The sequence below is a fragment of the Mustela lutreola genome, chromosome 17 (genome assembly GCF_030435805.1).
Source record: "Mustela lutreola isolate mMusLut2 chromosome 17, mMusLut2.pri, whole genome shotgun sequence".
In the NCBI taxonomy this organism is placed as follows: Eukaryota; Metazoa; Chordata; class Mammalia; order Carnivora; family Mustelidae; genus Mustela; species Mustela lutreola.
The window spans coordinates 44,182,752-44,193,735 of NC_081306.1; the positions used below are offsets into that span (position 1 = coordinate 44,182,752).

The 10,984-nt window shown below is 48.1% G+C and overlaps 1 long non-coding RNA gene across 1 annotated transcript; it reads right to left on the minus strand.

Annotated features, from left to right (window-relative positions):
- Nucleotides 1-908: 908 nt before the first annotated feature.
- Nucleotides 909-10,984, minus strand: LOC131819493 (uncharacterized). Its single transcript, XR_009349204.1, has 3 exons — nt 10,803-10,984; nt 10,243-10,348; nt 909-2,116 (listed from the first exon to the last, which is right to left on the minus strand). It is a non-coding gene; the product is annotated as an uncharacterized LOC131819493 (long non-coding RNA).

Consider the following 10,984-nt stretch of genomic DNA (forward strand, 5'->3'; position numbering starts at 1 on the left):
CCATGTCCCCCTTTTCCCCCATAAGCCCCCACCAGCCCAGGGCAGCGGGCTGTCGGCTGAGAGCCTCTCTCCGTCTCTCTCTCTCCCTCTTTCTTTCTCCCCTCCCTTTCCTCCTCTTCTTTCACAGTCTGTGGTTTCCTAAAAGTGAAACAAGCATCCACCCTAAGAACCCACAATCCCATTCTTTAAAAAATACTTTATTTATTTATTTGATAGAGAAATCACAAGGAGGCAGAGAAGCAGGCAGAGAGAGAGAGAGGGGGAAGCAGGCTCCCCGCTGAGCAGAGAGCCCGATGCGGGGTTCGATCCCAGGACCCTGGGATCATGACCTGAGCTGAAGGCAGAGGCTTTAACCCACTGAGCCACCCAGGCGCCCCTACACAATCCCATTTCTAACGATTTACCCCAGAGAAGTGAAAACACGTCCACACACAGACTGGTATTACGACCAGAGCCACCTTATCCATGATAACCCCACTGGGGAGACAATCCCGAAGTTCATCGAGGCTGGAGAAATCGTGCCGCGTCCATGCAATGGAATGCGACTCAGCAGTAGGAAGGAATGAGATACTCACAATTCTGTGACTCCAACCCCAAAGCATTAGAGGGGACCAGGGAAATAAGCCCTGCATAGAAAGTAGGGACTGGACAAGTCTGACGGCAAACAGATCAAAGATCACAGGGGCCGGGCGGGGGTAGGGAGAGGCTTAACCAAAGCTAGGGGGCACAAGGGCACTTTGTCGGTGGTGGAAATGTTCTGGATCTTGGTTATGGCGGGGGTTCCGTGGGTAAACACATTGGTCAAAAATGCATTGAACGAAACCCGGAAAAAGGAATCATTTTCTTCTGTGTAAATAAAGTACTTGAATAATGGGGGTTTTTTGTGTGTGTGTTTGTGTATTTTTTTTTTTTTTTTAAAGCAGCTTAGCCCAGCTTGCCCGAGTGGGTGGCTCCGTTTGGCCTGGAAAGGGAAGCTGGAATGACAGGCATCCTGACCAACGCCTCCAGCACCAACGACTTAGGTGGCACAGAAGACCCATTGTGAGCGGACCCGAGTCTCTCTCTCCAGCCTGTTCCGCACCTGGTCCTCAGCCCGGCCAGCACGAACTGGTTCACGTTCCCTCTGTGAGCCCTGTACCTTGACACCTCCCTGTCTTTGACCTGCTCCTCTCCGTGCTTTCAATACCCCCCACGTTTTTGGTGGGGAGTTTCCATGCATCCTCGAGAGCACCACTCGGGTGTCTCCTTCCCCGTGGCCTCGGGGCTAGCCTCACTGTATTATAACCTGTTACTCTCCAGTCCCCCCACACACAGTCTGTACCACCTTGAGGTCAGGCATGGTGCCCGATTTCCCTCTGCACCCCCCAAGGCAGCTAGCACCTTCCCTGAATGTCCATTATGCAACACGCCCCGCCTACGTAAGTCCGCCCAATACATTCCAACAACCTAGTACCACGGATGTGATTCCCCCCAACTTGCAAATGAGGAAATTACGGCTCCAAGACTTCAGGTGATGATGCTGGAGACCTCAAAGGCAGGAGGCGGCACCAGTAGGACAGAGCGCCTTCCGTGAGCTCATAGAGGGGAGCAGCTCACAGAGAGTGGGAAGCGTCCACCGAATGGAAACATGAGGGAATGAATGAAGGGGTTCGGGCGGCCATTCCCCCACTTTGCCGTCTGCAGCAGCACGAGCTCACAAGTAAAGCAGCAGCTCCTAGTTGTTGTTGTTTTCAACGATTTTATTTATTTGAGGGGAGGGTAGAGGGAGAAGCAGGCTCCCCACTGAGCAGGGAGCCCCACATGGGGCTCGATCCCAGGACCCTGAGATCACGATCTAAGCTGAAGGCAGATGCTTAACCCACTGAGCCACCTGGACGGCCCAGATTCACAGCTTTCTCATTGGGCTTATAGCCACAGCTATGTTTTGTATTCTGCTATAAAAATCTTTTGATTTTATTAACAAAGTTTATGCCGTCGCGGCTTGCCTTTTGCCTTGTAACGGCTCTGGAGATGTGCCTAGAACGAGGCCCGGAATGCAGTCAATGTTCCTCCAGTATTTGTTGGAAGTTCTGTCCGTGCACTTTTATGAAGCTTGATTTTGAGAAACTCAGCTTTCCTAGTCAGATTAAAAAAAAAAAAAAATCTTTAATTTCCTATGTCTGTCTGCAACATGTGAGGAAATTGCTTGCAGATAATTTCACTTGACTAAAAAACAAAGCATAACCTTTGATTCGGGGCCAAGTGTGCTTGGTTTTCTCCTCCTTTCCAGTTTATTGGTACGACAGATAGAATTGCGCTTACTCTGCGGTACCACACCAAGCAGGGTAATTGGGAAACCAGTACCTATGCTGTGCTTTATGCTTTTATAAGAATTACACCTATCATCAAAGTATGATGCAACCAAATTATTGCTACTTATAACAACATGGGGGAAATCTCATAAACAGAATACGAAGGGAAGGAAAGGACACAGAAGAGTGTATACCCATCATAATTCCGTGTACGTAAACTTCAAAAAGAGCGGGGGTGCCTGGCTGGACCGCGTGACTCTTGATCTCGGGGTTGTGAGTTCGAGCGCAAGGTCGGGTGCAGAGATTACTTAAAAATAAAATCTTTTTAAAAAAGATTTTATTTATTTATTTGACAGACAGAGAGACCACAAGGAGGCCGAGAGGCAGAGAGAGAGGACGAAGCAGGCTCCCTGCTGAGCAGAAAGGCTGATACGAGGCTCGATCCACGGACTCTGAGATCATGACCTGAACCAAAGGCAGAGGCTTAACCCACTGAGCCACCCCGGCGCCCCAAAAATAGAATCTTAAAAAAGAAAGTTCAGAAAGAGACACAATGTATCTGTGGTCATGGAAATCAGGGCAGTGGTTATTATGGTGGGGGTTGTGGGGGGACTTCTGGGACACTGTCACTGTCCTATGTCTTGGTCTGAGTTCTGAGCACACAGGGGTGCCCCCTGTTAAAAGTTCTTAAAGCTATTGACTAGTCTGTGCTCTTGTCTGCTTGCCTGGGATATACGAATAAAGAAGTTAATGGGACAAAGCCAAATTTCAGCCCCTTTTCTAGCATAAAGGAGGGTCTTTTCATCATTTGCCCTTTAGCTTCTGTAAGCCCGCAAAGACTTACAATGAGATAAAATGTGGTTTGGGAGGGAGATGGAGGGAGGATGGGCCAACCGGGTGAAAGGGAGTGGGAGGTACAAGATTCCAGTTATAAAATAACCAAGTCCGCGGGGACGAAAGGCACAGCATAGGCAATATAATCAATGGTATTGTAATCGTGTCGTACGGGGACAGATGGGAGCCACGCTTGTGGGGGGCCCAGCATGACACACAGAGTCCCAGAGTCCCCGGGCTGTGCTCTTTGAACTCTTAACACTGATGTAACAGTGTTTCATTTCAGTTAGTCAACATCTGGGACCTGTTTGTTCTTCTGCGGTAATCTATAAGATTACCTGTATCTATTTTTTTTTTAAAGATTTTATTTATTTATTTGGCAGACAGAGATCACAAGTAGGCAGAGAGGCAGGCAGAGAGAGAGAGGAGGAAGCAGGCTCCCCGCTGAGCAGAGAGCCCGATGCGGGGCTTGATCCCAGCACCCTGGGATCATGACCCGAGCCAAAGGCAGAGGCTTTAACCCACGGAGCCACCCAGGCGCCCCTACCTGTATCTATTTTATGTTGTTATGACTTTTTCATTTCATTGAGCATTAGTTTCAGGAGTAGAACACTGTGATTCTAGGAGCGCCTGGGTGGCTCCGTGAGTTAAAGCCTCTGCCTTCGGCTCAGGTCATGATCCCAGTGTCCTGGGATCGAGCCCTGCATCAGGCTCTCTGCTCCGCAGGGAGCCTGCTTCCTCCTCTCTCTGCCTGCCTCTCTGCCTACTTGTGATCTCTGTCTGTCAAATAAATAAATAAAATCTTAAAAAAAAAAAAAGAAAGAACACAGTGATTCTACAACTCTGCACCCTGGTCTAGGTTCAACGGCAAGTCCAGTTCCCGCCTGTCTTCCAACAACACGATTACGGCACTGTCACCATATTCTCTACGCTGTACCTTTCAACCCTGGGACCTATCCCTTCCACCCCTGGAAGCCCGGACCTCACACCCCTCAGTCCCTTTTGTCCATCTTTCCACGCCCTCTGCCCTCTGCCCACCACCAGTTTGTTCTCTCTTTGTAATGGTCTGTTTCTGCCTTGATTTGTTTGCTCATCCATTTTCTTTTCTCAATTCCACATATAAATCAAATCATAGGGTGTCTGTCTTTCTCTGACTTCTTTCACTTAGCTTAATGCCCTCTGGGCTCACGGATATGGTCACAAACAGCGAGATTTCATTCTTTCTTATGGCTGAGTGCTATTACTCGGAGCTATTTTTATTGATGGACTTCTTAGGATTTTGCCCAATGTGACTGTTTCAATTTGTTCTTATAAATTTGTTTAGAAAGCAAATACCTTTTAAAAATGAGGGGCTCCTGGGGTGGCTCAGTGGGTTAAAGCCTCTGCCATCAGCTCGGGTCATGATCCCGGGTCCTGGGATCGAACCCCACATCGGGCTCTCTGCTCGCCAGGGAGCCTGCTTCCTCCTCTCTCTCTGCCTGCCTCTCTGCCTACTTGTGATCTCCGTCTGTCAAATAAATAAATAAAATCTTAAAAAAAAAAAATGAACACCTCCATGGTATGTGGAAACAAAAATGTTCCTACAGTTCATTTCTAAGTTAGCTGGTTACTGTTTTGTTTGCTCAGTAAATGATGTTTAGCTGTTAAATGTGAGTACGCGAACACACCCAAGAATGCCACTTTGGTAAATAAGGCCATCTTCAGGGTCATTGTCAGATCCCAGAAAATCCCAGATCCCAGGAAACCAGCCCATTCTGTACGCTAAAGGACTAGCCTCGTTCTGGTATCAGTAATGCTTATTGGTAAATGTCCTTCTCTTTTCTTTCTTTTTCCTTTCACTTTGAACTCTATTTTGTGATTGAAAATCAGGAGGGTTCTACCAAAATCCAAATTTTTGACTTCTCTTAATCCAGAAAATCTGGTGACAAGGGACCTGTGTTTCTGATTGGGAACAAATGGCTGACTCATATTTTATCAGGCCTTGTCATGTGACAGGCACTTACCCTGGGCCAGGACTTCGGGTCAAGGAACGAAAAGAGATGAGATCTCTGCTCTCAAGAAATTAGAATCATGGGGCGCCTGGCTGGCTCAGTGGGTTAACTGTCTGCCTTTGGCTCAGGTCATGATCCCAGGGTCCTGGGATTGAGCCCCACATCGGCCTCCCTGTTCAGCCGGGAACCTGCTTCTCTCTCTCCCTCTGCCTGCTGCTCCCCCTTCTTGTGCTCTCTTTTAGATAAATATATAAAACTTTTTAAAAAATTCCAGAATCCTGGAACGCCTGGGTGGCTTAGTTGGTTAAGCAGCTGCCTTCAGCTCAGGTCATGATCCCAGCGTCCTGGGATCGAGTCCCACATCGGGCTCCTTGCTCGGCAGGGAGCCTGCTTCTCCCTCTGCCTCTACCTGCCATTCTGTCCACCTGTGCTCGCTCGCTCTCCCTCTCTGTCTCTGACAAATAAATAAAATCTTAAAAAAAAAAATTTAAAAAAATTAAAATTCCAGAATCCTGATTTCTTTAAACAATTCTATGTATTTGTTTGTTTGAGAGAGAGACAGCAAGCGAGTGAGGGCAGAGTGGGGGGCAGAGGGAAGCAGAGAGAGAATCTCAAGCAAACTTGGAGTTGAGCACAGAGCTCAATGTGGACCCTGCTCCCACTCCCATGAGATCAGTAACTGAGCTGAAACCAAGAGCCCGATGCTTAACCAGCTGTGTCACCTAGGCCCCCCAAGACTGATTTTTTAAAAGATTTTACTTATTTATGGGACAGAGATCACAAGAAGACAGAGAGGCAGGGAGAGAGAGAGAGGGGGAAGCAGGCTCCCTGCCGAGCAGAGAGCCTGATGTGGGGCTCGACCCCAGGACCCTGGAATCATGACCCGAGCCAAAGACAGAGGCTTTAACCCACTGAGCCACCCAGGCACCCCTCAAAGAACTATACTCTTCGGGATTTTTTTGTTTTTTTGTTTTTTTTTTTAAAGATTTTATTTATTTATTTGACAGACAGAGAGCACAAGTAGGCAGAGAGGGAGGCAGAGAGAGGAGGAAACAGGTTCCCCGCTGAGCAGAGAGCCCGATGCGGAGCCTGATCCCAGGAACCTGGGATCATGACCCGAGCCAAAGGCAGAGGCTTTAACCCACTGAGCCACCCAGGCACCCCAAAGTACTATACTCTTAAAATGGGTGTATTCAGGGGTGCCTGGGTGGCTCAGTGGGTTAAAGCCTCTGCCTTTGGCTCGGGTCATGATCCCAGGTTCCTGGGATCAGGCTCCGCATCGGGCTCTCTGCTCAGCGGGGAACCTGTTTCCTCCTCTCTCTGCCTCCCTCTCTGCCTACTTGTGCTCTCTCTCTGTCAAATAAATAAATAAAATCTTTTTAAAAAATGGGTGTATTTACGTTAATTTTACAAATCCATTTTGTTCTCATTACGCATACACACACAAAGGTAACCACCTGAAGTGGTCGATGTGTTAATGGATTTATTACAATAACCATTTCACCTTATCATGATAATTTGATGATTTCATAAAAACCATCAGGTTGTATGCCTTAAACTTACACAATGGTACATCAATTATATTTCAATAAAAATGGAAAGAAATAAAAAAATAAATTCCTATGATGAAAAAAAGAATCCATTCTGGTGTCACACAAAATGGTTGAGCGGGCAGCTCTGGGGGTCAGTCCCTCCTCCCCTGAAGCAAACATTGAGTTGAAAAGAATGACTGTAATCAACGATTTCAGAACTCTGGGGCCTGATCAAGCCCTTGTAACAACCAGAAGAGTGCTTGACGAGGGAGAGGCTGCTGTTTCATAACCAGCGTGCACAAAGTAGCCGCTATTGCCTGGTCCTCGGTCCCCACCATGACTGTGGGTAGAGCAGCCTGTGTTTCTGGAGAGGCTGGATGGGTGCCAGGGTGGGCAGTGGGGAATATGGTCCTTCAAAACTTTGGGGTTGGGGACGCCTGGGTGGCTCAGTTGGTTAAGCAGCTGCCTTCGGCTCAGGTCATGATCCCAGCGTCCTGGGATCGAGTCCCACATCGGGCTCCTTGCTCAGCAGGGAGTCTGCTTCTCCCTCTGCCTCTGCCTGCCATTCTGTCTGCCTGTGCTCTCTCTCTCCGCCCCCCCTCTCTGATAAATAAATAAAATATTTAAACAAAACAAAACAAACCCAAAAAACTTTGGGGTTGTGCACTTTGGTTTGTCTGGTGGTTACCGGAGCGGACTAGTGTAGACAGGCACCTGCTTTTCCCTCTGGGGATCCCTTGTGCTTGTGTTCCCTCTCTTGCTATCTCTCTGACATAAATAAACAAAGTCTTAAAAAAAAATTAATGTTAATCCATCTCAAACTCTTCAAAATGATCGAGGAGAAAACACCTTCTTACTCACTCTATGAGACCAGCCTTACCACGACAGCAAAGCCAGACAAAGACACTAAAAGAGAAGAAAACCATAGGGGCTCCTGGGTGGCTCAGTGGGTTAAGTGTCTGAGTCTTGATTTCAGCTGGGATCATGGCCTCGGGGTCATGAGACTGAGTGACAACAGTTTCTGTGCTGGGTGTGGAATCTGCTTAAGATTCTCTCTCCCTCTCCCTCTGCACCAGGCCCCCCCCCCCCCCGAGCTCACTCGTGCTCTCTCTCTAAAAAAAGGAAAGAAAGACGGAAGGAAAAGAGGGAGGAGAGAAGAAGAAAACTAGGTCAACATCCTTTTATGAATACAGATGCAAAAATCTTCAACAAAATACTAGCAAACTGAATTCGGCAGCACATTAAGGGGATTATGTGCTATAACCAAGTGGCGTTTCACTCTGAAATATGAAAATCAATCAATGTAATACATTTCATTAACAGAAGGAAGGAGAAACAGCTACAGGATCATCTCAATTGAGCAGAAAAATAATCTAACAAAATCTTTTTTTTTTAAGATTTTGTTTATTTGACAGAGAAACAGACAGCGAGAGAGGGAACACAAGCAGGGGGAGTGGGAGAGGGAGAAGCAGACTCCCTGCTGAGCAGGGAGCCCGACGCGGGACTCGATCCCAGGATACTGGGATCTCGACCTGAGCAGAAGGCAGAGGCTTAATGACTGAGCCACCACCCAGGTGCCCCAATCTCACAAAATCTAACACTGCTTCATGGTAATGTCATAGTGAGCAGTGACAGACTGAAAGCATCTCCCCTAAGACTGGAAACAAAACAAGGATATTGGGGCACCTGGCTGGCTCAGTCCGTGGACCGTGTGACTCTTGATCTTGGGCTTGTGAGCTTGAGCCCATGTTGGGTGTAGAGAATACTTAAAGATTAAAAAAAAAAAAAAACCCTTAAAAAATAAACAAAACAAGGATGTCTGCTTTCCCCATTTAATTCCCCATGTATTTTCCACATAGAAGCCCTAGTCTGAGTAGTTAGGCAAGGAAAAAAAAAAAAGGCATCAAAATTGAATAGGAAGAAATAAAATTATTCCCGTTCACAGACAGTATGATGTTATATGTAGGATGTCCTAAAGAACCAGGCAGAGGGAGAAGCAGGTTTCCTACTGAGCAAGGAGCCCGATGGGGGAGTGGATCCCAGGACTCTGGGATCCTGACCTGGGCTGAAGGCAGATGCTTAACTGACTGAGCCACCCAGGTGTTCCTAATCACTCATGTTTCTATAAACTAAGTGATGAACAAGTTGAAAAAGAAATGAAGAAAACAGGGGTGCCTAGGTAACTCAGTGGGTTGAGCATCTGCCCTGGGCTCAGGTTGTGATCTCAGGGTCCTGGGATCGAGTGGGGTGTCAGGCTCCCTGCTCTGCGGGGAGTCTGCTGGCCTCTCTTCCTCTGCCCCTCCCCCTGCTTGTGCGCACTCTCTTTCTCTAATATGAATAAATAAAATATTTTCAAAAAAGGAAATTAAGAAAACAACTCCATTTCCAAGAGCATGAAAAAGAATATAATACTTAGGAATACTTAGGAATAAATCAACTTAACTAAGGAGACCAAAGTTTTACATACCGAAAGCTTCAAAACACTGCTGAAAGAAACCAAAGACCTAAACGGAGTGGCAGGATAATTTACAATCGTGGAGTACAACAGTCACTATTGTCACAATGACGACACTACCTGAAGTGAAAAACTACTATTCTGTGCAAGGCACTCTAACAGCTGTAGATTGGAAGTGAATACAGATTCAACAGAATCCCTATCAAAATCCAAATGGCGGGGGGCCTGGGTGGCTCAGTCGTTAAACGTCTGCCTTCAGCTCAAGTCATGATCCCAGGGACCTGGGATCGAGCCCTGCATCGGGCTCTCTGCTTCTCCCTCTTCCAGTCCCCCTGCTTGTGTTCACTCTCTCACTGTGTCTTCCTCTGACAAATAAATAAATAAAATCTTAAAAAAAAAAAAAAAAAGTTTGGTGGCGCCTCCAAAAGTTCAACATGAATTTACTGTATGACCCAGCAATTTCCCTTCTAGGACTATATCCCAAAGGAAAACGGGGGTGCCTGGCTGGCTCAGACAGGGGAGCGTGCTGCTCTCAGTCTCTGGGCTGCGTGAGTTCGAGCCCCACATGGGGCGTAGAGATGACTAAAAATCTTAAAAAAAAAAAAAAAAAAAAAGCCAAGAAAAAGCAGTCAAAACAGAAACTCAAACAGATACTCAAAAAGACAGTTCGTGGGCGCCTGGGTGGCTCAGTGGGTTAAGGCGCTGCCTTTGGCTCAGGTCATGATCTCAGGGTCTTGGGATAGAGTCCCGCATTGGGCTCTCTGCTCAGCAGGGAGCCTGCTTCCTCCTCTCTCTCTCTCTCTGCCTACTCGTGATCTGTCTGTCAAATAAATAAATAAAATCTTTAAAAAAAAAAAAAAGACAGTTCGTGAATGTTCCTAGTAGGATTATCCACAACAGACAAAAGGTGGACATGCCTCCCGTCGGATGAATGGACATGCAAAATAAATACATATAGAAAGGAAAAGTGGCCATAAAAAGAAATTTCTGTTGCATATGCTTCAGCAAATAGCACTGAAAACTTGCTGGACGAAAGCAGCCAGTTACTGTGCCATCCTCTTTTTAAGAGGTATCGAGAAAAGGCAGAAAGTACAATAGAAGTTATGGGGCCCCGAACGGAGAAGAAAATGGGGAGTTACCGCCTGATGGTAGAATTTGGGTTTGGGTCCTGCCAAAGTCCTGGAATCCACTCACTGTGACGGCTGCAGCACACTGTGGAGGTCCTTGATGTCACGGACGGTCCTCCTAGAAATTGTTCCAACAGGGAGTTTTATGCTATATATATTGACAAGCGAACCAAAATGCATACCAAGGTGAGCATTTCTCCCGAACTAGCTGGATGGTCAAGACCGTGGGAAAGGGGAACCTTTCCAGCGTTGTGGGTCGATGACGCTGTCTGGGGCGCGGGACCGGGGCGAGGTCGGGGGACGCGAGAGCGGGGGCCTGCGCTAGGACACCAGAGCAGGGGGCTCCTGGGCACAGTTTCTAAGGACGGACGGGCGTGTCCCGAGCTGTCCCTGTCCTCCTGCAAACTGTCCTCCTGCAAACTGTATGGCCACGGAAAGTCCTAACCCGCCCTGGGATTGCTCTGCTTTGGCTGGCGGCGCCCCCCCCCGAGGATGCAGCTGCTTTGCGGGGGTGGGGGGTGGGGGTGGGGGGCGGACAACTCCCACCTCCCACCCCCACGCAGGTGCCCTACCAGCTCTCCTGCGGCCACGTGCTGCTGGCATTTCCAAGAATGCCCAGGACAGGCCTGCTCCCGGGCTCGGAGGAGGCCCCTTGGCCCGCGATGGGAGCCTGCCGGGAGGGCAGAGTCCAGGTGCCCGCGGGCCAGGACTTCCGCCCCGCCTGGACGACCTTGCCCCCACCCCCACCTCCCCG